At 47.4% G+C, this 23,603-nt stretch overlaps 1 pseudogene; it reads right to left on the bottom strand.

Moving 5' to 3' along the window:
- Positions 1 to 498: 498 nt before the first annotated feature.
- Positions 499 to 850, bottom strand: LOC115657508 (annotated as a pseudogene).
- Between the last annotated feature and the right edge of the window lie 22,753 nt (positions 851 to 23,603).

The following is a 23,603-nucleotide window of genomic DNA, read 5'->3' as shown; positions in this document are numbered from 1 at the left end:
CACTGCCTCTTGCTGCCGGGAATAACCAGACTGCCTTGATATTATTCAACAGAGCTGTGCCAAGAGTGTTCAAAGTCTCAAATCTTGACTGTCTTCCTGCCTGCCACAAAACTAAAAAGCAAAAGACAATCACCACTAAGTGCTTTTACAAAGGGACCTTCCTAGCATTCTCTGAAGCAATTGCATTAATTAGCTCATCCCAGTCTGTCTACCTGCCTTGCTGCTGCGTTCTCTATATCAGTAACTGCCAGATCACTTAACCTTTCCTGCCCTATGGACATTCTTAGATAGGTCTTGATTCATTTTAGCTTGCTGAAACTCCTCTTGTTAGCAGCCACGGTTATAGGAAGACAGCAAAAAGATATGCCTTGCTGTTCCTGTGTTAAGGAAACTCACACCTAAAGACCTGTTGTGACTGTAGCTAAGAAGATCAATGGGAGTCTTCATTTCAAAGTCATTCTTAAAAATATGGTTGCAAAAACTGGTTGGTGTCTGTGCTCACTTGCCCGTGGCTTTGTGGCTTTCAGTTTTCTTGGGCAGCAGCACTGCCTGGGTGTTGGGCAGGACCCCGCTTTGAGCGACAGTGACTCCCCCCAGTAGCTTGTTCAGCTCCTCGTCATTATGCCGAGGAATAATGAGGGTTTTCTTGTTGTCCCAGGTGGTGTTACCAGCCAGCTCTAGTATCTCAGCAGTCAGATGCTCCATCACCATGGCCAGGTACACCGGGGCGCCGGCTCCCATTCGCTCCGCATAGTTCCACACTCCCGACAGAGAACTGCAGCCCTGCCCGAGAAGAGCGAGACTTCACCTTCGCCTGCACTTTCCCTCCTTGCTGTCCGTGGCCAGACATGACGAGGATCCCCTAGCACCTGACTAATGTCACGGCAGCTGGTGATGAGCTCAATCTTGTTCTCAAAACTCTGACAGCTTAAATGCTAATTTTTGAGTGCCTCTTTCTGCCCTCACTGCTGAGACTTTCTGTTTCTCTCTCATCAAAAGAGCAAACCTGTCTCCAATTTCATTGTATTTACTCATCCTACTGTCAAATTATGTTAATATTGTGTCCACAATGGAGTTAAACCCCTTGCATCCAAAAACTTTTTCAAGATCTGATGAACTTTTGTCCTTTGCCCAGCATTACTTTCCTGCGTCAAGATCATTTCTCTTTGAACAGCCTGGATACTCCTAACGTTTCAACCTGTGAAGCAGCAGCTGCCGTACACACAGTGAAGCCAGGAGATCGTAATTCCCGTAAAGCATCTCCACCAAGTAAATGGTGAGCAATTTGAGTGTCAAGATCCAGACTCTGCAATGTGTTTTGCTTCCAAGATTAATTTTTGAGAGTAGTCCACATTTCTGCCAAAACAAGGAATGAAAACTCTGAAACAGTCATTTGCAAGCTACCAGTTTGCAACTTCAGTTCTGGTGTAAGATTGTGTGAAGCCTTGATCTCATCTAAATCAAGAATATCTTCACCCCGATTTTGTAGGGAATGGATTGTCTCAACCCTGGCAGTGACCACCTTTTCACGCTTTAGCATTTCCCTGTACTGCTAATATGCTCTTTCAACACATCCCAATGACTAGTGGAAGTGGAGAACAGAGGATACAGTCTTTGAACAATTCCAGGAAATAGACTAAACTTGGGAACAGCCACTGCAGCAGCTTCTCTAACAAAGATTCGGTGAGTGGGTAGCCTGTGAGATCATAGAATCATGGAATATCGAGGTTGGAAGGGACCTCAGGAGGTCATCTAGTCCCACCCCCTGCTCAAAGCAGGGTCAATCCCCAACTAAATCATCCCAGCCAGGGCTTTGTCAAGCTGGGCCTTAAAAACCTCTCAGGATGGAGATTCCACCACCTCCCTAAGTAAACCATTCCAGTGCTTCACAACATAAGACAACATCAGAATGGCCATGCTGGGTCAAACCAATGGTCCATTCAGCCCTGTATCCTGTCTTCCAACAATGGCCAATGCCAGATGCTTCAGAGGGAGTGAACAGAACAGGGCAATGATCCAGTGATCCACCCTCTGGCATCCACTCCCAGCTTCTGGCAAACAGAGGCTAGGGATACTTCAGAGCATGGGTTTGCATCCGTGCCCATCCTGGCTAATAGCCATTGATAGTTACTGAGTTCCCTGCTGAATTTCATATTGAAACCCTTTGTACGCTGCAGCTCCCTTGTCATAGCTTTGTTCTCTGCAGTCAGCCACATCTAAACTCTCTTTTTTCAGCTTCTCTGAAATAACCCCCATAATATCCTACCCTGCTTTGATATGGATACCAATGAAAATCTATGAAATCTACAAAGCATTCAATGGGGCCCTGAATATACCATTGCAGGCACTAAAAGGGGCCCTGGATGGTCCATTTGGGAAACTAAGTGGGACCCCAAATATGCCATTCGGGGCACAAAGCATGGCCCTGAACACACAGTTCGGGGCACTACGTTAGGGCCTCATGATGGAAGAAAAGAGCTGGGAGTAAAACAAACAAAGGTGGCGGGGGGGTGCTCTTTACCAGCCCTTAAGGAGTCAGAGCCCAATTCCACTGGAACTGTTTGAACCCTTCCTCACTTCACACACCACTGTTATTTGTAGTCAGCCTGAGGAAGTAGTCAATGATTTTGCTATAGTTTTGAATTGTTCCCAACCACTCATTCAATGCAGGGCTTATATGGCGCCCCCAAAGGACTGTAAAGCTGCTCTCAGCTGACAGGCACTCCGGAGGGAGGAACGGCTGTGGTACTATTGCAATTATCCCCTTGGGCAACAAGGAGTCTGCATCTTTAAAGCTCCCTGCAGCAGCTAGGATGGCACTCACTGTGTACGTATGTACCATACACCTGTAACCTGGCACCTGGCACTGAAATCCTGTCAACATGGGGACCACTGTCAGAGACTGAGAGATTTCAAGCCCTGAAGTGACCTCCCGCATCACACAGGCCAGACAACCTCCCCCAGCGATTTCTGCATTTTCCAGTGGTGAAGCTAGAAAATTCAAACTGGAAATCACCTGCAAATGTTTAGCAATGAGGGGAAATAACGTTGTGACGTTGCCCAGGGATGAGGCGGGTGTTCTGTCACTTGTTGTCTTTAAACTGAGATTGGATGTCTTTCCAATGATAAACTTTAGCTAAACCAAAGGTAATTGGGCATGACATAGGAATCACAAAGTGAAATTCTCCGGCTTGTGCTCTGCAGAAGGTCAGACTAGGCGATCACAGTGGTCCCTTCTTGGGTTGGAATCTCTGAATCTCTGAAATTTGACGGGGTGATAAAGTGGGTCGTGAGGTGCGCATTTGTGGCTGATTGCTGAAGTGTCTGGTTGTTACACAGAAGACAGCTGGCTGAAATCCAGCTTATTATATTTGTTTGCTTAGATGAAAAATTAAAAATCAATTCTCCTTTTGTTTTGTTTTGTGTTTTTACCAAGGATAGAGCAGTGAGGAAGAAGCGGTGCATTAAGAAAAGAAGCTTTCACAGCTTTCCAAAGTTGCTGGCATTCCTGTATCTTTTGCAAGTTCAAAAGGCCCCAATATTGGCTTCTTCTCATTTTCCAGCCTGGGGGTCAGTGTGTTTCACTCATGTGAGTAAAGAGAACAGGACTTGCCTTAGGCTGATAACTAGTTCCAGTTCTCAGATGTGTCTGGGCTAAAGGATTTCATGGCACTTCTTCCTTTACTGGAACATTTTATTTCTGTAGTTCCAACAGACCAGTTTTTAACGTTGAGACATATGCGCTGAAGCGACCCTTAGATTTAACAAGTCATGCACTCAGATTCGGAAAGTTAATAACACAATTTTATGGAGAGAAAAGGCCCTTGAAGAGAAGCACTTGAGATGATGCACAGATTGGATGTTCTGAAAGATTTTGCAAGTTCATAAAGTCTTATAAATATCAAATGGGCTTTTCAAAAAGCACGGCTGTGTTTGGAAGGACACCTTCCCGGAGGCTTGGAAAAGTCAGTGTAAATTCTCCACGAATGCATGCTGCAATGCAGTACCCTCTGTGTGTTCTTTGGCAACACGGGTGTCAGCAGTCCAGTTCCCTGAAGACCAGGAATCACATCATGAAACCACCACCGTGGCTCGCACCTTTGGCCCTCTCAGGACAGTGCCAACCCCTGGCTAAATGCTATTCAGTGCGTGTCGTTTGTGGCATCTGACCAGCTCTACAGGTGTCGGACTGAGTCTCTTTCCCTTTTGCACCTTTTGGCAACATCCCCGTCATCTCCACTTCCCTCCCAACCAGGCTGCCCTGGAACAAAGATCTCCCTTCCAGCCTCACCTCAGATCCCAGATACCACTCTCGCCTGTCCTCACCTATAGTGCAAATAGCTAAATAGTGGGAATGTCGCTAGGGCAGATGGAATCCCCTGGTGCCCTCCCCTGGCTTGAATCAAGCATCAAGGCCTCCCTTCTGAGAGTGCTTCCCGCTGTTCCTGGCAAACATTCAGAGCACTCCTGCTTTCTTCACCATTTCCTGCTAGTCCTGGTTTTCTCTCTGTCCTGTGGAGATGGGTGGCACCTGGCTAATATCAGACTGGAAACGAGGCATACATTTGTAACAATGCAAGTAATTAACTATGGGAACAATTTACCCAGGGTTGTTATGGATTCAACATCAGTAACAATTTTAAAATCAAGATTGGATGTTTTTCTAAAGATTCTCTAGGAATTATTTTAGGAGAGTTCTGCAGCCTGTGTTATACAGGGGTGCTACTTTGCAGTGGTCCCTTCTGGCTTTCCTGCCATACTCTTGCACATCCATGCCCTAGAAGTAACACAGTCCGTGTTCTTGAGCCATGTCTGTTGTTGAGGGCAGCACCTGTAGACAGCACACGACACTCGCTGGGACAATAGAATTGTTGGCCAAAGAAATGCTGGTAAATCTGCTATTCTTACAAAAACGACCCTATGGGATCATTAATGTTGGACATACCGTGTAACGGTGTGTAAATAGCCAGAAATTATTCGAGTCCAGAATTATGAACTGGCTATGCCAGAAAGGATGCAGTCAACAAACAAGAGAAGTTGTATACAGTGCACCAGTAGGATAGCAAGCTGCTGCGTTAGAAGAATCCAGCCCTACCGGGCCATAAGCTGAGTGCCTTTGGATTCCAGTGCTGCACAGTGTGGTAGCTCTGTCATTTAGCTAAGGAAGAGTTTTGCTAGTAATAGGAGAACCAATTGAATTATGTTTGGCAGGCGAATTGTGCCATGCATTTAGCTCCTCTTCCTGCTCACAAACACTGATTTTTATGAACTTGTTTGTAATTGTTCATGGTTGACAGTTAGTTGGTGAACAAATTTCAACTTATTTCAAGAACTGTTTTTGTTGAGTATTTGTTATTCATTATCTGTGGGGAGTGTGATTGGCCCCCAAGTCATATGGCACTAATTCTGCTTCCTGGGGAGGTGGGTTGATTGTAAATTTCTTTTAAACAGGAGGATAGCAAACAGTGAATGGTGAATAATGGATAGTGAATACTCTTGTTTGTGACCCAATAACCTGGTGCTCATGCAAATACAGATATTTATGCCAAGAACAGGAATTCCCTAGATATTTATTCATGTGAACAAAACCCTGTTCTCAGGGTGAAATTCCATCCTGTGCCAAGAGCCAACACAAGGTCTAGGCAACATTCAAGTTAAACTTAAATTCTCGATATAGGACTTAAGAAGAGTTTAAACGGTGCATGGGCCTTGCACTGGTCATCTGCACAGGAACGGATTTCACTCAAAGAGCTAGAGTTCAGATACTCTTATCGTGCAGAGTAGAGCTTCACTTCAGCCCTGCTTCCGTTGATAGAAAGACACTGTCCAGCATCAGTGAAGGTCCCAAAATCAATAAGTAGGGGCTCAAAACTGGCTTAGGGTTTGCAAATATTGATCTTGTGCCTCTGGTCAACTCAATTCCAACCCTGCAGGCACAGGAGGAGAAGGATCCTGACAGTGGGCTAGATCTGTCCCTGATGTAACTTGAAGTCAGTAGAGTGACATCAGGGGCAAATCTGGCCTGTAGCCACTAACCGTGAGTTAGAATCATAGAATCATAGCATATCAGGGTTGGAAGAGACCTCAGGAAGTCATCTACTCCAGCCCCCTGCTCAAAGCAGGACCAATCCCCAACTAAATCATCCCAGCCAGGGCTTTGTCAGGCCGGGCCTTAAAAACCTCTAAGGATGGAGATTCTTAAGGCCTGGCTTGACAAAGCCATGGCTTTGAACAGGAATTCTAAGCAGGACAGAAGCTAAGGAGAGGAAAGGACTGAAAGGTTTTGCTAACAGGGTTTGAAGTCTTATAGGGACATCTCTAGTTCAAAGACAGTTTGGGTCAGTGGTACCTGTCAGGTTCCCCAATATCTGTTTAGTGGTTGATATGTTCTGAGTCGGTCATCTGTCGTGTTCTCAGAGGACAAAATATCATGCTTGTGCAGTATTGTCAGTCAGCACAGAAATCAAAACCCCATAAGCGTGGAGCCCAAACTCCTCTCTCCCCTCTACAGATGTTCCCCTACATGGGAGTTCAGGAAGCCGTGGGTGGGGGCAGGTTTGTTGATCATGCTGTACCCATTCTGCAGATAAACAGAAGATTTCACTTGTAAAAGGCATCATTCTGGAACTAAATTCCACTAAGTGGAGTGTGACACTCTGTACCCCACAGTAACACCTTGGCACCCCCATATTCACCACTGTCATATAATTAGGATATGTTTTGTACAAAGTATGCCTCGTGAGGTATCATTCTAAAAGTCTTGATCTGTTGAACGTGAATATGCTATTGGATTGTATGTGCTGTCATTCTGTATGAAGTTAAGAAGTTTTCCTATGAGTGTGTTACTGAAATATGTTGTGAAGTTGGAAACACCCACAGCTAGCCTTTTAGGTACAATGGAGAGGCCAGACAGCGTTGGTGGCTAATTAAGCGGAACACACACATTCACAGGGATTACCCCAGGAACTATACAATGGCAACCTCTCAGAGACAGCACGTGCACAACAGAGGCTGCTTGATTCACATCATAGCAAAGGTTTTTGCAGCAAGTTGGCAGAAGCTTTAAAAGGGGCAAGTGACATCATCATTTGGCCTCACTCCTCCCACAACTCAACAGCTTGAAACCCCTCTAGAAAACAAAGACTGAACTGGGGAACAGGGGAGGTGGTTGCAGCCTGGAAAGAAGAATCCCAACCTGTGTATCAGTGTAAGACATGGCTTGATTCAGATCCAGTCTAGTTTATAGAGCTCAGATTGCATTTTTACTTTTATTTCTTAAGTAATCAACTTTGATGGGGAAGGACAGATAGCTCAGTGGTTTGAGCATTGGCCTGCTAAACCCAGGGTTATGAGCTCAATCCTTGAGAGGGCCATTTGAGGATTTGGTCCTGTTTTGAGCAGGGGGTTGGACTAGATGATCTCCTGAAGTCCCTTCCAACACTAATATTCTGTGATCTATACACTTACTACTTAAAATCTGTCTTTCTGTAGTTAATAAATCTGTTTTATATTTTTACCTAAAACAGAGTGTTGTTTGACGTGCAAGGGAAATCTGCTCAGGAACAAGAACTGGTGTACATCCTCTCCATGTTGGCGGCTGGTAAGGCTTACACTGGTCAGGCTTCTAACCAGGGCAAGGTGGTACAGCTCTGGGGTCCTAGGCTGGGGAGCTGGGAATTGGCTGGAGCCTCTCTGTTGTTGGTTCATGAGTGTCTGGCAAAAGCATTCATGTAACACAGCTGGGTGTGTCCCTGCCTCTGGATGGCTGTGTGAGTGCAGGACCCGGAGGGGTTTGCAGCTTGTCACAGCATCACAATGTGAGATGGGTATGTCAGAGGGCTCAGCTGTTCCCCAGTTCCAGGTTGCACCCTTGGGGCTCCCATCACATGGAGTTACTGCAGCTAAGTTGATTTTTCACATGTACCTCCTGACCAGACAATAGTCAACATGACAGTGCATTTCTACAGCGAGTTCCATCTAAGGATCTCAAACAATAATGAGACTGTACCTCGCAGTGCCTCTGTTAGGAGATGTTATTATCATCCTTTCACAGGTGGAGAAACCAAGGCACAGAGAGATTAAGAGGATCAGGATTTCCATGCCTGTCCAGGAGTAGAAGCCAGGTCCTGCGTGTGGTTGTGCTGGGTTTTTTCTTTAACCATTATAGTCAAGAATTATGGACATTATTACAAGGCTGGGCATCCTCCCTCACAGTAAGATGAAGCCACCTTTCTTGCTAACTTCAATTTCAAGCATTCAGACTATTGCCTTTGGCTGGTATATTATATACTAAGAGCTTATTGTGCACTCCAGGCAGCCTACAGTAAATAGGCACTTGGCAAGGCACAGGATTTGCCGTGCTGATTTCAGTTGGTTTGAGTTCCTCTGTTCACAAAACACTGCCATTCCCTGCACTTGGGCTTATGATTTCTGAGGCCAATTTCTCTGTCAGCAAATCCACATCTCTAGTGTGTAGAAAGAGGTGAATTCCTGCATGCCCTTCCTGGATTTCCCGCCCAGCCAGCTGGCCCCTCATACTCAACAGAGAATTGGCCTGTAACACTGGACAGCCAGACTCCCTTGGACTGGAGATTTACAAGGGCTGACTTGGTGCCAGGTTTAAAGCCTGGGAACATGAGGCAACTTAAAACCTGTCAGTTCCTCACAGAAGGGGATTATTGCTTTATCAGCAAAAATACTACAGTGTGTCTCCTGCCCAGGAATTAGCCAAGTCATAGGGATGGGGATGGGTTACATTTCAAACTGTACATTGAGAGGCTTATATGTGTGGCTATAATACTGTATGTGTGAATGTGTGTTATGTAACACATACGTGTTTCTATGCTATGTATTAAATGTGCACAGACTGCACGTGGCAGTGGTGGTACTTACAAATTTGCTAGTTGCCTTCAGACAATCACTGTAAAAAAAAGTCTCTCATTAGCTCATCTTCAGCGTTTCTGACAATCGAGGTGTTTTCTGTGGTCATTATAAGGCAGTGCAAGGGAAGGGGGCAGACACTAAGGACTTTGCCTCAGGGGAAATTGGCAAATATCCCCATGGTACAGTCCATGGGTCAGATCCTCAGCTGGTATAAATCAATGTAGCTCCATTGACTTCCAATTTGCACCATCTCATTATCTGGCCATACACACGTGTTGCTATAAATGTTTTCATTTGGCATTCAGTGAGCAAAAAGCCACCACAAAGCACTTGGGCTCCACTATAAAGCCTGTTGTAGGCAATGGGAGTCCCCTGAACAGAATCTGCATGAAAATGGAAATGCAGAATCTGCAACAAAGCGACAGCTGGAGCATCAAATATCCTGGTCATCATGAGAGTGTTCAGCTTGTACAAAAGTCCCACTCTTTGATCCAGTAGCTCCTCTCTTTTGCAGAAGATACTGGTAGCCATAAATCTAGTTCTGTTTGGACTGCCTCTGCCACATAAGGATTCTGTTACGATAAAGTACACTCACATTTTGTTAATTAACCAAATGCCTGCTGCAAAGCATCCACCAGTCTTTATGGCCATCGATTTCCTCCAGTTTGTAGTTTTTAAGCTAGAAGACTGTGAAAAATTATGAATCTCAGAACTTGAACATTTGAATTTTGAATTGATTGGAACTTGGAAACTCAGTAACCAATTTTCTTGCTCCCCTCAGAAAATTCAAGCTTTGCTTTGAGATGATGTGCTGAAAATTTGGGGCAGGTACATTGTGATCATCATACAGAGGTTGAACTCCCACCTTAAGCGTACAGCAGAATGCAACTTTAATTATGTCATTGCAAAGTCATAACCCCATAATATGCAGAGAGATATGTGCATGTATATCTGTGTATACATGTATACATATATTTAGGACTGTGTCTGTGTGAAATAAATAGGTCTGTTTAAAGGAGGTACTATATTATTGGGCTTGCAGACAAAGTGAGGGAGATTGATTGAAATCAGTGCAGTTGACTGCCTAATGTATTTCCTGTTCTATAATATGATACTATATTGTTGAGGAAGAGGATTTTAAAAAAATATAGCCTTTGATACATAGTTGCAGCAAGTGCCTTGATTAACTGCAGTAATTAAGACAATGAGCATGGCTCTGTGAGATGATTTAATTTCTCTCAAGTTAATTATTTCTTTATTAGTAAAAAAGGCATCTGAACAGATCTCAGTAGAACCGAAGGCCTTCTCCCCCCTCAAATACTGTACAGTATATGTGCTGTGCTGCAAGCCTTAATAAATCAAATTCAATGCCAAGTGGACAAAGACATGCTGATTAGAGGAGCCATTGTTTGAGGATTTGTTTTGCAAAGTGTTTCACCAGTAAATCCAAGCCAAGTAGAAAAAAATATTTTTCCTGTCAACCCCCAGGTTTAAATATGAAGAGACAGGTATTTGTTGTGTCAGGTTAATTGTTCTTGGCTTTTTGAAACCACAGCCCAGAGTGAGCGTGAATATCAACTCAAGCAAGTAGTGGGCTTACCACAGAGGGACACCATATTAGCCAGACCCACACAGTCCCCAGTAACTTTCCGTGACCAGCCACTCAGCACATGGGAAGGTCACTGTGACCTTAACCATTTGCCGAATCTGTAAATAAGTGATTACAGAGCTTACAACACAGTCTGCAATGGGAGAAGGAGGGAGAAAATAGCACGGAAGTAGAACCATTGTTCTTTACGAAGTAAATAGAGGTTTTTTTCTAAAACTGGGACACGTGAACTTTTATTAACTCATGTGTGTGTGTGTGTGTGTGTGAGAGTCCAGCCCCATTTTAAATCTCTCTCTCTCTCTCTCTGTCACACACACAAACACACACACACACACACACACACAAGTCCTCTTTTTTCTGAAGCAGCTACTTTCACATTAAAGCCAGTAGCTGATGCTGTGAGATTTGGACTCTTATAACATTAGATTCTGACATGTATTTACATATGGTAATAATCAGAAGAACTTATTATCAAGCCAAGGATTGTATTTTAATAACTCCACTTAAGTGCGTTAGGGTTTCATTTTTAAAGAATATTTTTTGTTCTCCTTAGATCTCTGCTTCATTTTGTATGTAGCCCTGCAGCATCACTGTACCTGGCTTTGAAACAGGCACTTTCATTATAGAATTGAAGAATGACCAGGCTGATGCCTTTTGATTAAAGTAATGAGATGAGCTGACCTAGGTAACCATGTGTGTGCACTGTAGGTAGGATCTGATCCTTTCGGTGCTTACACATGCAGGCACTCTTACTCTTGTGAAATTAGGACTTCCTTGAAGGAGTAAGGACTACTGGGATCAGCCTCGAAGCTGCTGCCATAAATCTGTTTTGCAGCCATCTGTCATAGCGCCCCCATCACCATCATCTGGAAATATAACCTCACCTCTGGGAGCAGTGCTAGTGTCCCCTGTGTACACAGGCAAAACTGAGGCATAGAGAGGGGTGACTTGCCCAGGGTCATACAGGAAGTCTGTGGCAGAGCAGGAAATTGACCCCAGCTCTCTATAATCCTAGGCTAGTGCCTCAACCACTGGACAAGCCACACTGGGGGATTGGAGCTGTGATATGTCTCTGACTCTCTAGTGTCCCACACAGGCTGCTCATGTACATCTCTGGGCCAGCCACGGTAACATGCTACTAGTGATGTTTCTGGGATAAATGTCAGTGAAGCTTGCATTTCTCTTTGGGACACAGCAGTCAGCGAGGCAGCAGATGGACCCATTCATTCGAGCTAATCCAAACCTTCCCCCAAGGCTCACTGAGAGATCAGAGCATTGCATCCCCCCTTTTTAATTTACCATCCCCTGATGTGATTCAGTATAACACCTTCCACAGGAGCAAGGTCCTAGAATGCATGGAAGTGTTCATAGATCTGCAGTTATGATGTCAGCATACAGAATGAGAGCAGAGGGAGACAGAGGAGTGGTGAAGGAGAAGACCCATGTGCTGGAAAGAGAAAACATGCTCCTGCTCCAGCTGAAGTCCTGGAGAGAAGGAACGGGCCCGGGGAGGAGCTCCTGGCTCACTGACACTGCTTTAGCTCCATCTGAAGGTTCAGGAGAGAAACTGGGTTGGATTCTGAACTTGCTCATTCCAGTTTTATGCTGACTGCAGTGGAGCTGTCGGTGTGTCTGGGAGCAGACTCGGGCCAACCACCCTCTCCTTATTTCTCTCCGTAGCAGAAAGGACCCGTCACCTTGAGTTCTTATCTCCAAATCTGCTCCTGTTGATCTGCCTCTGCTGAATGACTGCCTGGTTCCCCACAGGCTGCCTGATGATGGATGGCGAGAATGGTGACACCTCCTCTGTCCTTCCATGCTCCCAGCAGATAGTCCAGGACAGTCCCCTGCATTGCCGGGAGCCATCTCCACTGGTCCTAGCAGGCTGGCTGTTTTCAGTGCTTATTAAGGTCTGTTTGGGGAGGGAGCGGGGGACTCTCTAGGATATGCCAGACTAGCCATAATGGCTCATGAGATGCAGGCTCACAGCTTTGTACCCTCCTCCCCACCAGTTCTTGTTCACTTGCTTTTAAATTCCTGCCTCTCTTTGCTTCCGGTTTTTACTGTTTTATGTCCAAAGGGCCAGTTTGTAGCTAGTCCCTGAACTGGCACATGGAGGGGTTCAGAGGTCATGGGGAGCTCCCGGCCAAGTGGCCCTTCCTCCACCCCACCCCATCCCCATGCATACAGCTGCTTGTTGACGTTACAGCCCTTTGGCTCCCCGATCTCCATGTCAGAGGGAGTGAGGAGCTGTACATGGTTTGTCCATCGCTCCCCCCGCCCCTGAAATCTGTTCCTTTGTGAACATTCGAATGACGGACTCAGCACTGCTGCCAAATGCCTTTGCTAGAAGAGATGTGCACAAAACCCTAACGTTGGGAAAGCTGAACCGCAACCTAGGTTCGCGTTCACGCTGCTTGGCTGAAGGATGGATGCCACTGGGCACCACGTGGAATTCGGGGACTGACCACAAAGCAAGCAAAGCCCTGGCAGCTGCAGCAGAGTATTGCTTTGAATTACAGGTTTGCAAGTTCCCGTGTGAACCGTTGCCAAGTGACACCGCCCCCGTTACTTACCGATCTACCTCCTTTCACAGGCCTGCCTCCTTTTGCTCTGTTTTACAACATTCTTTTCTAATCTGGTTTAGTCTCTCCGGGTTCTTACACATTAGGTGGTTCTCTCTTGCCCTCACCATGGTGTCTGAGCACTAGAAATGGATGAGCCCAGAGCAGACTTTCCGAGGGGGATGCCCCGTGTCTGGGGGATCTTGGATCCAGTCCAAACTCAAATGTATACCAATTTCCTCCTGTTTTCATTGTCCTCTGCCACAGGAGGGCCTGGGTTGGCTCCACCTGGCATCCAGGGGCATTGACCCCTCCGGATGGTTTCCCATTTAGCCTCTTTCAGGCAGCCCTACCCAAAGCCCCCACCCCCGCCCCCATTTTAAGAAGTGGGATCTCAGCAGTGACTCTCACTGTTGCCTTGCCAGTGCCCTGCTCTCAGTGGGGTCCTCTGCCCATTCCAGTACTCTTGGCCTCTCTCCAATCTGTCAGCACCTGCTCCCCCCACTTCACCCCTTGGCAGGGGAGGTGGTAACCTGGAAGGTGTCCAGCAGACTGCAGCATCCCGCCGGGTTGTCTGCCAATAATGACAACCCCCCGCTCCCTCCCCTTGCTGAATCAGGACTCAACAGCAGAAAGGTCCCACAGTACGAGAAAAAGACCATTAAGCTCTTTGGCTCATTGGTACATTTTCCTGAGTGACTTCTGTCCAGCTGAGCAGGTTACGAAGAGCTGCAAAGAGGGTTAGAGTCAAATACCTGCCCTGATGTGCTTCTACCAACCTTCCTGAGTAAAAAATGCACCAGCCCCAACTCAGCACAGGGGTTAAGTCTCACTTCCACTGGTGTGTGATCAGGGCCAGCTCGTGAAATACACCAAGGACGAATTAGACCTATTGTGCTTTAATGGGACTGCCTAGGAAGCACATTGGAAAACAGTGCACCAGATCCATCCTCCCTTGTGCCACACTGATTAAAGGCAGCTGAAGATCCAGCCCATTGGTTTGGGCTCAGGTTTAAATGAGAGACAGGCCAGAATCAGACCCCCACATTCAAAGCCTCCACAGAGGAAGCCTGTAGTCAGCTCTGAAATGCAGCATAAACTTGTGAGCCAGAAGCAAGTCTAGTGTAAACACAACAGGCCTGATTTGCCTCGCACACACCTACACCTGGAGGGGGAGGGTGTTCCTGGTTTAGCCCAGGGTATGTGAGCAGAGAATTGGGCCGATTTACTTTAAACTTTGCCTGTGGATTTGGTGCTCACGAGCTGTTGCAGATCAACAGCCCTGGAGCAGGGAATTCCCTCTCCAGCCACAGAACAGATATAGCACAGACAGCATCAGGACAGGCTTCCCTGCAGTCTCTCGCTGTCAGAGCACCTGCAGCCCTGGGACGGTAATTCAGTGTTTACAGCCCACCTCTGTCACTGGGCAATCTAGCCACACCATCCCGCGTCCCTATCTGGGCTCGCAGTGCCAGGACCAGGATTGTGCTTGGCAAAGGGAGATATAGTTCCTTGGACTCCATGTAGGGTCAGGTACAGTCCAGACCACTGTGTTTGACAGAGCACACCAGGGCAGTCACACCGACCCCCTTTCGCATTCATTAGGCAGCTCACACTCCCAAGTGGCTTCTTTAAACTCCCAGCAAACGCCTGATCTCAGGGGCCCTGCTGTCACCTTCCCTGACATCACAGGGCTGTCCTGCAACCTGTGCCTTGTATACAGCATCAGTCGCATGGGCTGAAACAAATATATGGAGCTCCCCTGGAGGCACTTGGAGAATGAGCAAAGATTCTGCACGGGCCTATAGGCCAGAAAGGCTTCCAGAGCACTGCAGGCTCAGAAGCCCAAAGGGACGTAGAGGACAGGAATGGGGAACCCCCACCCCCACCCCACTGAAGATACATGGAGAAGAAAGTAAAAGCAGTTTCAGTGCCTGAAATCCTTCCCATCGCCAGTGTTCTGTGATGCTGAATCCAGCTGCAGCCCTGTCGGGAGCGAGCTGACACTGCCCTGTACTTTTCTGCCTGCGCGGTTTACTTATCCGCTGCGCAGGAGGAAGAGCTGGTGTATTTAACGCCACAGGTGCTCAGCTGGGTAAGAATATTAACCGACAGGAGGAAAAACCACTTGCTTCAAAGGGTTTATCATTGCTTGGTATTTACTGAGCGAATGCCAGGTGCTGATTGTGCATTTACAGAGCCCCGCTCCCCCCTCCCCTCACCCCCTGCCCACATCTTCAGGGTCGATATTCAAACACTCTGCTCCATTTGTTGTCAGTCAGCAATTGTCAACTGCAGGACAGCCTGGGACTGACAGGGTCTTAGCACCATTTCCCCCCTGGTTCTAGAGATGGCTCTGTAGCAGTTTGGATGCGGTGCCTATATAGCTAGAGAGACCCAGCTAGTTCATCTGTCTAAGTATTGGCACGTGCATGTATATATGTGTCATATAATACACAGATATATGAATATTAAAAAGAGCCCAATGCATTTTCTATGGCTGTTCACCACTGCCCTCTACCAGATAGAATCAGAACTGTTCAACTCTCATAAACCCTATACTGCTAGTAGCTAAGGGAGGGTCTCCTTTCATTCAGGTGCCAGGAGCCTGTGCTTTTGGAGCTGGAGACTGAGTTCTAGCCACTGCTTAACATGTGCCAGAGCTTGCCAGGTCTGCACCCCAGCATCTTTCGACTTGGCAGTTCATAGATCCAGCACCTCTGCCGCTTGCTGCATCAGTTATGAATGTAAAAAAATTGCTTGAACCCCAGTCCACAGCTGCAACCCACACCAGGGAACGTCACTGTTCAGAGTCCATGATCACGCCAAAGTAGAGGCTGCCAATAATGGAGCTTATTGCCGGAATTCACTGCTAAACTCTGTCTCAGTAATGTCCCAAGGCAGTGAGTTCCCCAGGTTAATTACATGTCATGTTGTTTCTTAGTGTGGTAGATGCAAGAGCAGCACTTTTTGATTCCTGCTCCTGGGCTGTAATATATAAAGATTCACCAATGGCAGAATCATTTTTGGGAACCTGCCACCTCTCCCAGAGCATTTGGGGTTTGAAAGAGTCCTGGATTCGACACACTTCCCCTTTACTCCCATGGTATGGTGGTTTGCTTCAGTGACTGTTGCACTGAATGGAGATTTAAGAAAACTGGTTTTGATTCCCAGTTCTGCTGCCGGATAACCTTGAGCAAGTCACTTGGTGTTGCTGTGCCTCAGTTTATCCATCTATAAAATGGAGCTAATGATACTGGCCTCCTTTGCAAAGGATTTTGAGTTCTACAAGCAAAGAAGAGCCAGGCATTGTTATTAGAAGGACAGATGGGCCAAAGCAGATGCCATGTATCCACCTCACTCCTTCTCCCTGCAAAACACCAAGATTTGGGATAAAATAGGACTGGAATCCAAGCCTTCTCTGGCTTCGTTTTGGCAAAACCAAAACACCTCACTGTTGCAGTTTTGCACACTTAAATCTAACTCACTCTACAGTGCTGGCCACTTTTCTTGGCTCCCTGGGAAAATTACAAGGTTATTATTTTCAGACAAATGCTCAGATGGAAAGAAAAGTTCCATAAAGAACGCAATGGAAGCTGTCACATCTGTAATGTCTGAACACCATCTGTCTCCCAAGCATTACAGAAAAACAAAGCCCACCCAATTTCCTTGGGATAGATCAGTGCAGTGTTTAGCAGTAACATCTGGAGACAGAGTGAACACATTTCAGTTAGACAACAGCATCATAAAACTTCAACTTAGTGAATTAAACCCCCTGGAGGTTCAACACCAGAGAGCTGAACTGCTTTGTTAAGTAAAGTTTAGCAAGGCATGGTAGGGCTTTTAGCATAAACAGTTATGCACATATGGGATACAAAACAAGGGGATCGGCTTCCTTCTCAGCCTGGCCCATGATGTGCTTTTTTTGTCTCAGACTTACACAGCTTCTTCCCTGAAGGGCAGCAGAGGTTGCTGGGGCATGTTGGGAATCCCACTGGCCAGAACAGCGATGCTATTTTGGAGGTGGAAACAAGAGCACTAGTGAGATGGTGGATGGAAGGCAATAGAGAGAGAGAACTGACATCCCATCTTTGCACAAGGGACCAGGTGCAGGACGTGCCATTTTGCTGTTGCCGGGTTAGTTCTCCAACAGCAAAAAAGCCAACTAACTGCCTAGTCAGGAATCTAATATTGGCTCCCAGAACCCTCTGTGTGCCTGCACTCACGTCTGCAGAGCGGGGTACATCGCCACGTCGCAGCACTGCATTCGCAGGGTCCTGGCAGGTGCTGCAGTATATATAGTACAGCCCACTATACAGTACGTGGTTACAGTTTCTAGCCATCCAATGGGAATGAGGATATGGAGGTAGATATTACCACATCCGAGGTAGAAGCCAAACTCGAACAGCTTAATGGGACAAAATTGGGGGGGGGGATAATCTTCATCCAAGAATATTAAAGGAACTGGCCTAATTTTGGCAATTGATCTTTGATTATCAGCCGGTAAGTATGCCCAGTGGTATGTGATAGGATGTTACATGGGGTGGGATCTGAGTTACTACAGAGAATTCTTTCCTGGGTGCTGGCTGGTGAGTCTTGCCCACATGCTCAGGGTTTAGCTGATCGCCATATTTGGGGTCGGGAAGGAATTTTCCTCCAGGGCAGATTGGCAGAGTCCCTGGGAGGTTTTCGCCTTCCTCTGCAGCATGGGGCATGGGTCACTTGCTGGAGGAATCTCTGCAGCTTGAGGTCTTCAAACCACAATTTGAGGACTTCAGTAACTGACATAGGTTAAGGGTTTGTTACAGGAGTAACATAATAATATGTTGGGGGAGGGGGGTGGGTGGAACGGGATTCACTCACTGCTGGAGGCGCCCACTTGTGGCTGGGTCTGGGGATCAGCTCTCGTCTGGTCTAGTGCCCCTTGATCACGAGATCATTACCTGTTCTGGTCATTCCCTTTGGTGCACCTCACATTGGCCACTGTCGGTAGACAGGATACTGGGCTGGAGGGACCTTTGGTCTGACCCAGTACGGCTGTTCTTATGTTCTTCTGTCGTTCACTTACTCCACGGCCCTTCTTGCTCTCCAGGACTTGGGATGCTCTCTCATCATGACTCACCCTCCTAGCCAGGTCGCTATATAGTTTTCCCCTTCTGGGGTATCCTTCAGCAGCAGTGCCACTTCCCCAGTGGCTGTTAGGGGAACACAGGCCTGTTCACTACTCCAGCTTCCAACCCAGGGATCCTATAAGCAGCAGCTAAGGTCTGCTGCCCTTTCCCTGGGCTTTTTCATATTCTGCCTCCCCACAACTCCTCTGGGTAAATCCCTTCCACCAAGGACAGGGTTCCAGGGCTTTAGCTCTCCGGGTTTCCACTTACCCACCTCTGTGCCCAAAGAGTGACTGCAGATTCGCTCCCTCCAGCCTTCCTCTGCTTTCAAGGTCCTCTCCTTATCATCCTGGCCCAGCTCCTCCCCCAGCTGGGCTTCTGCTGCAGTTAGGGTTTATCAGTCAAGCTTGACTCTCCCCCAGGTTAATTGGTCCTTTTGAGCCACAGTAACCCCTGCATGGTTGGTGTGGGATGAACACCCCATCATGGGAAGTAGAGATGGACTGGATTCGGTTTTGGATGTACAAATATAAAACCAGCGGCATTTTGACTCCCGGTTTATGCACATTGCTGTGCCTGGGGGGGTTGGGATAATGGCGGCAGATTAACAGCGAAGAGGCAAGTACCAGGACAGAGATAGGGGAAAAAGCAGACATAGTTCTGATGTGATATTTGTAAAGTGTCACAATAACCCATAATAACAGGTGTTAATGGGAAAAGGTGCTAAAAAAGAGACAGGCTGACCTGGGCCAACTGAAGAGCCTCCAAACGTAACTCAAGGGCTGTGTTAAACTCAGGGCTGCGCAACAAGAAAGTGTGAAACTGGGACTCAATGAACCAAAATTGGTGTGTTGAAAATTAGGCCTAAGTGGGGGGCAAAATATAGAGGGGAGAGGCACTTCTGCCCATCGTTCCCTTGGGAGGTCCCAAGGGGAAAAAAGAGACATAGGGGGGCAGCTTCCATGACACAGGCTGACTGAAAAATGAGGATAGAGCGAGTTTCACCATCATGGCGGCCACCCCCAACGTATCCTGGGGCCCCGGGACCCACTGTAACACCACTGGCCCTTGGGCATCCTAATTCTGAGCGATGTCCTGACCAGGCCAGGCAAAAAGAGGGCCCCAGATGACATAGTCATCTCCTCTGGCTGAATCCCAAACACCACCGGGGCTATGAGACTTCGTTCTCCTCCCCCACGCACACCTCCAAGGGGTCCTGTTCCTTCCCCACCTTTCCCCTTCCTCTCTCTCCCTCCCTCCCTCTCTTCGCCTTCTGTCTAATAAGGGTCTGGTTTAGCCGGCCAAGACTATATTTTGCAACACTGCTGTGAGCCTGTAGCCAAAGAGACACCTAAAAGCAATGTCTAACTAGCCCAGTGCTGGTACCAGTTTTTCCAGCAGAGGCTGCAAGTGAGAGAATCTCCCTTTTCTGTTCTGTTCACTCTTCCTGTGCGCTTTGTCTTGTTTTGTCACCAAGGAAGCAGGTTCAGACTTTAACAAAGAACAGCTCCAGTCCTTTTCAGCTAAATTCCCCTGAAAAGGACAGTTAGTACCATCTTTAATACCCTCTAAAAGTCTATCAGACGGTGCGGGGGGGGGTGTCTTTCTAAAAACTCTCTCCGACTAACGGGCGAGGGAAAAGAGATGTTGTCCAAATGAAAACCTTACTTCATAAGTCCCATTTCAAGTAGTTTAACTGTTTTTCCTTGGTTAATAAAAGGTTAGAAGGATTTTAATGGCACGTGTGCCACAGTGCTGAGCAGGCTGCGGGCTCTGTACAGCGCACCCCGAACCTTGTTTAATGCAGGTCAGTTTCAGACTCATGTTAACACTTTGGACTCTTTGAGCCCATAGAATTCATCAAGTTAATACAATGGTATCCCTGGCCACTGCCCAGATCCTGCCTTTCCCGTAGCACAACAAAGCTGGCCCAGCCCTGCAAGGGGGGAACCGCCACAGCTGTAGGGTCAGGAAGAAGAATTTCCCTATGTGAGAAGAGAGGAGCCATCGTGTTTGAAACTCCTAAAGGGAGAGATTTCAGAGAGGGAAAGAGACAAAGCCCTAGAGCAGATGGGGAAGGGGATTTTCTACGATGTGTTTCCATGGCTGTAGAGACACACAGCAAATTTCAGGTCTGGATTCTCTAGTGCCCCAGAGTTCATTTTAGTCTTTTCTCTAGGTGCCCGTTAGCCCATGTCTCTGCCCAGTCACCTGTTTCTGTGGAAGTGACTTCCCTCTGTGATACGTGCACATCAGGTAGAATCCAGCAGCAGCAGCAGCAGCAAACGGTGGATGGAAAAATATCCCTTGTTCTATGTCTAAAAACAAATAAACAAAAAACCAAGAGGGCTTTGGGGCCAGATTCATCCTCGGTGTCACTCCATCGACATCAGTGGCATTGCACCAGGGCTGAATCAGGGGCTTCAGTTCCTAAGGAATGAAAAGCCGCGAAGCCCCAGTAAAGGTGGAGGCCGCGGAATGCAGTGGTGAACAAAGGGCTAGGGGAGAGGGGGGTCTATTTGTCCTTATCACCAGACGTCTTCATGCAAAACAGCCTGTGCCAAGCCTACCTCTTAGCGATGGGTTTGCATGTGAAGGCCAGCTACAGTGTACATAGAAAACGAGCTCCTTCTGCCTTTTTAAGAACTTCACAACTTCAGTGATGAGCTTGAATTTGTATTTACAATAACCTGCAGCTTTGAATCCCATTTGCACATCTACTTTATCCATCTTTGAATCCACTGCCCTCAGGGGCGGAACCAATTTGTGAATAGCAGAATGCTTTTACTGCATTAATAATAGATGGCTGGAGCTGCACCAGTCAGCTCATGAGAGGGATGGAGCTGCTGGACATTCCAGTTTGGTCATGCGTGGTGCTCGGGTTTGGGCTCCCCTTTAATTAATGGCACTTATGTTTAGCTTGCTAGGTTTTTAATGCTGCTGCTTAAGTAAGAGACCCTAACCTACTTCAGCAGTGAGGAATTTGTGTTTGAGGGTTTAAAGACAGCGCGATGAATACAGGCTGCAAGATCTGGCCTCAGGTTAAAGAAACCTGCAAGAGGAGCCCAGAGATTAAACCTTGACTCAGCCCCTTTATTGTGGGTGCTTTAGGGCTCTGAACCTGAATCTGGTGTCATACGTCACAGTGGTGAAAAATGACCCCCAGCGCTAGTGGCTTGAACCAAAGCCTCTGGATTCGAAGACACCCCCCTCATGCACAACTTGGGAGATGGTGAGGCAAACTGTGGATGCACCTGTTGCCGCTCAGCCCCACCTGTAGAAAAACCATCGTTATGTGAGGTTGTAGCTGAAGGAGGAATCTCACAGTAGTCTCAGGTTGTGCTTCGATAGGCATCCAAAAGTCAGATGTGTATCTGAAGCCGTTCTGAGCCTCCCCAGAGCTCCTGTGTGACATGGGAATCTCTCACCAATGGGTTTACTTGTGAGCTAGTCAATACTTCCCGCTTCTGTGAGACCTGCTGTGTTTCTTCCTGTGGCTTCTGCTTCCAAGTCTGTCCACAGTCAGGAAGTGCAGCAGAGCCATGAAAATGGAAAACAGAAAGCACTTAACCAAACGGTTTGGAACTTCCGATAGGGCTGATGTTTGTTTGGGTAAAGACGCAGTTTTAATCTTATTGGTTTGTCTCTGTGTTTGATGGTAAATTATATGGAACATACTTATGTTAGAAAATGAAATTAACATCAGGCCTGCAAGTGACCTCTTTCATGCTATAGCAGCATGTACAGCCAATAGACAGAATGGATTCAGATTCTACTATGGCCGTAGGTCTGAGACCCCCCCACACATCAGCATAGTATCTGAGCACCTCACAGACAATGCCCGTATCTTCATGGCACCTCCCTTGTGTTGCAGGGCAGAGCTGTTATTCCTATTGTACAGAGGGGGAAACCGAGGCACAGCAATTAAGCGACTTGCCCAGGATCACGCAGATGAATGGCAAACTGAACCCCTAGCTGAGTCCCAGTCCTGGGACCTACCCATAAGGTGTGAGCATGGTGACATGGGCGGGACTAGGGTGCAGTGGACAGGGCACTGGGCTGGGACTCTGGAGGCTTTGGGCTAAATCCACAAAGGGATTTAGGCACCTAATTGTCACTTTCGGCATATAGATCCAAAATTTAGATCTTCAAAACCCCTGCTCAGCCCGCATCTAACTCTATAGGTGCCTTTAATTATGCACCTATGTTTCTGCGGCTTAATTCCCCCAGGCAGCTAAAAAAACGAGGCAGGAGATTGTGTCCCACTGCCCAGCACCTGGACACCCAGCTCACATCTAAGCCCCAGTGTGATATCCTCAAGCTAGGCATTGTGGTGCCTGTCTCACTGGTGGAGGCCTGTCTGGTAGGCATGTTCAGAGCTCACATTGTGGGCAGCTTAGGTTGGCCTCCCCACTCTGCCTGATGTGGAGCAAAGGTTTGCTGTCTCACGTGCCAGCAGAGCCCCTAATCACCTGGCTATAAGGTCATTCTCACTCTTTGATGGGCCCCATGACTAGGAAATCAAGCGGAGGATTGGAATCTGGGTGTCCTACTTCCCAGGTGAGTGCTCTAACCAGTGGGCTAGAGGCGGGGCGCCACCTTTCCCTTCATTCTTCTGGGAGAAGGGCTTAGCCGCTTGACTGCCAGAGCAGGCTCATGACTCCGAATCCCAAGCAGAGGGAGGTGCTAAGTTCCTTGGCAGGATGGAGCTCAGATCACAGCCAGTTCCTCTGCATTTCCTGCTGGCTAATTTAGGGGCCGCCAGGCCACCGCTTGCTGCTTTTGTGATCCCCATTCTTAGGTGCCTCAGTATCCTCACGCCTCACATAAAGCACCTCGGCACCCGGCTTGGGACTCTGGTTTGCACGAAGCAGCCTGGTGCCCAGAGGATAGGCAAGCCAATGCTGAGTCTACGTCCACCTTGCTCTAATCTCAGCTCTGCTCCTAATCTGCTGGGTGACCTGGGCCAAGTCTCTGCGCCTCCAATTCCCCTCCTACCATTTGTCTGTCTTGTTTCTTTAGCACAGAAGCTCCTTGGGGCAGGGACGGCCTTCCACACATCGTTCTCCAGCGCCTAGCCTACTAGGACGCATTCTGCTACCGTATTACAAATAATAAGACCATCAAGCCTCTGCTGCTCCAAGATATGGCCCTTATTACCTAGGCCAATACTAGGATGCCACTGTGCAGTCCCGGTGGGTACATGTGGCTAGTTAATGGGGATCCCTGCCAGGCAGCTCCTTTACCTGCTAACCTTACAAGGTCTCGTTCAAGTTTATAAAGAAAGGAGCTGAAATTGATATCACTTCCACTTCTTGGTGCAATCACCGGCACGTGAATGGTTTCAGACCACACTGCATGCTGGTCCCCTTACCATTTTTGTCACAAGCACAAAGTACGGGAATTAAATGCATCCATCCTGTAACTACCCTGATT

This window comes from Gopherus evgoodei, chromosome 9 (genome assembly GCF_007399415.2).
Source record: "Gopherus evgoodei ecotype Sinaloan lineage chromosome 9, rGopEvg1_v1.p, whole genome shotgun sequence".
NCBI classification, from domain to species: Eukaryota; Metazoa; Chordata; order Testudines; family Testudinidae; genus Gopherus; species Gopherus evgoodei.
Note: the sequence above shows the minus strand (reverse complement) of the source record. Positions and strands in the feature narration are given on the sequence as shown.